Raw genomic sequence first — 3,141 nt, 5'->3', positions numbered from 1 at the left:
TTGAATTTTCATCTTGTTTGGATCACCTTTCTCTTATTAATTTGAAGAAGTTTTGCAAGATCGGTTCATGCTGCATTTTCAAGCTTAAGTTTCAAGATTTTCACAATTTCTTGGGTTTTGTTTTGACATTTTTACAATGATTATCTCTCTCTCTCTCTCTCTCTCTCTCTCTCTCTCTCTCTCTCTCTCTCTCTCTCCACACAATGCATTCACTGCATATAATTGGTTTATAATATTGAAAACTTTTCTCAATTGATTCTTGCATGTGAGGTGCTAATCCATTCTTGCCTACTACCACAATCAAATTTTCTTTCTTGTCTCTACCATAAAAGTAAGATTCTTCCATGGCCAACTTGAACTTGGACCACATAAGGCAAAAGCAAAGATAATGTTCTTTGTTTTTTCAATCACAAGATTTAGAATTGAAAAAAAAAAAACAATGTCTTCAGTATTCACTTAAACTCATCATTGCCTTATCTCCAAAGCTTAGAAAATATTCAGCTTTTACCAACCTATGAAAATGCTATCTAAAGTACTCATAAAATTTATAGCATGTCGCATTGTACAATCTCAATAGTAGCTATACTTACAAAAAGCACCTTCATAAAATAGTAGTCACTACAATCAAAGTCCACATTAAACATTTAATTCATCTAAATTTGCAATGTCTTATATTGCATATATACAACATCTACAACTCTATTATATAAGAGGATACTTCTTGATGGTTATGCAAGCCATATTTATTGATTTATGTCATATTCCACAAACTATACACGTTATAATTTTCATTTATAAAGATTAGTTGTAGTCCACTTTTGATTTTTTTAATTCATCTCACATATTTGTATACAAATATTTTATATGGACATAGTTAGGAAATTTATGTATACAGTTTTATTAATTTTTTGTGGCAATGTTTCCTTTCAAGAAAGTTTGCACTATAAGTTTTCTGAATGGGCTTAAACTACAAGATGCTTGTGAGTTTGAAACCTTGAAGATTGCTTAGTTATTGGGTGTTGGTGATAGATGCATTACAAAGCTTAAGTTTTGTCTTGATATTTATGAAAAATCTCCTTTTGATGACAAATTATATTTAATTTATGAAATTTTTATCAAAATTATAGTTTTTTTTTGCTTTTTATATCTTAAAACTTATCATCATAATACTGATTTGATGGACTCATATCTAATAATCCATCACAGTTTTTTGAAGTGTTTAGGATTTTGAAGTATTATAGTGTTTTGAAGTATTTGAGAAGCGTAAGTGTTCAGGATTTTGAGTATTATAGTGTTTTGAAGTATTTGAGATAGTGTTGTAGTGTTTAGAGTTTTGAAGTGTTATAATGTTTTGAAGTGTTTAAGATAGTGTTTTGAAGTATTATATGTCTTTAACCTGATATTTTGATAGTCCAAAATGTATAAGATCATCGTTATGCTATGCAATTGTATTTAAATGGTTCTTTTAAATGTTTGGTGCAAAAATGACACCTGAAGAAAGAAAAAATATTATGTGGGCTAATGGGAAGGAGTGCATATGGACAATTTTTAATTGTATTTGAATTGTTTTTTATTTGTCCGATGCAAAAATGACGCCTGAAGAAAGAAAAATTATTATGTGGACTATTGAAAAGGAGTGCATATGGACGATTTCTTCGTGTGCAAAGCTTGAATCCAGCAAATAAATGAGAGTGGCATCTTAATAAAGATTTCATTAGCACTATTTGGGAGAACACAGAGCACATATTGCATCCATCCTCTATTGTTAGATATATCGGCTTTACTATAGAGGCTCCCAGATGACACTCTTCCCATACTATAATGGGGCTCATTGGGAGATTTGATGTGCTGAGTGCCCTTCTCACAAGGTGTGTTTCAACGTTTCATGCACCGGCTCAGTCTTCATTTGCAATTTTGGAAGTAAAGGAAGTAGGAGAGCATGAGCTGCAAAAGAGACTATGGATTGCTCCATAGATATATGATCCACAGTGTTCAGATGCATAGACAAAAGCTAATGATATATATGTAGTAGGCTTCATGTACTAGATGTTGATAAACTTCTAGAGTACAGGTAGAAAAGTATATTTTCCAGATGAAGTGTTCTATCACCTCGACCAAGATGCTCTCAAAGGCTATCCAGCAAAAGGTGGACACTTGGATGAAGTCAAGAGAACGTGGAGCACAAAAAATTGCTTCTAACATTTTACTATTCTTTATAGAGCATTTAAAGTCAGACCCTAATCCTGTTCAATGACCACTCATTGAAATTATGCCATCTTTTATCCGGCTTAAAACATTTTTAAGGGTGCTATCTATTATTGTAAATGATTTGACACCTGGGTTTGTAAAAGTAATCATCAAGTGTGTAATGGCTTTAAAGAGTTCATAGTTTTTTTTTAAAATGCATAATGTCAGATAGAGAGCGCATTGCAAATTGCACAATGTGTAAATTTGATTTCTTTTTTAATGAAGTTTTTAGTTTTAATATATATAAAAAATTAGATAATTGTTCTTATAGCTGAATATGAAGTTCTTATTCCTGCAGCTATTAATGAAAGCAATGGACCAAAATGCCGACACAAGTAGTACGAAGTCACGAAAGAAAAAAAGGCCCTTGGCAAAGAGTGGAAATTTTCTCACAACATATGTGGCTGATATCAAGAGTGGCAATGTAAATTTTGCTTCACCACAAAAATAGATGGGGCTGCATGCATTAGGGACCATTTTCTGGGTAGCTTTAAAAAGAGTTGTAAAAAATGTGATCACTCTTAGGCACCTGCAGATGCAAAGCATTTGAGAGAAGAGATCGCAAAGAAGGATGGCAAGAAATAGAGGGTAGATGAATCTATTATAAATGCATGCCAAGAAAAGAACCTCCTAGGTGAAGGAAAAAAATTCCCCTACGGTCCTAAGTGTGTTCACACACATCACTATCATATACATGGCAAAAAATCTTTAAAGCTATGGTAGAAATTCAAGTGATCCATCCATGGGGAGAAAGTAACATAGTAGAGTTTCTTTATTCAATATAGCAATGAGTAGAGGTTGTTGCTTACATCATGGAATTTTGTGCCTTATAAAATGTAAGAGGTTCATTTTCATCAGGACACAACCAACATAACAATCTAATGCACAAAAATC

This window comes from Adiantum capillus-veneris, chromosome 11 (genome assembly GCF_014529385.1).
Source record: "Adiantum capillus-veneris isolate H3 chromosome 11, ASM1452938v2, whole genome shotgun sequence".
NCBI lineage: Eukaryota > Viridiplantae > Streptophyta > Polypodiopsida > Polypodiales > Pteridaceae > Adiantum > Adiantum capillus-veneris.
The sequence above is the reverse complement of the archived record's forward strand: the minus strand, read 5'-3'. Positions refer to the sequence as shown.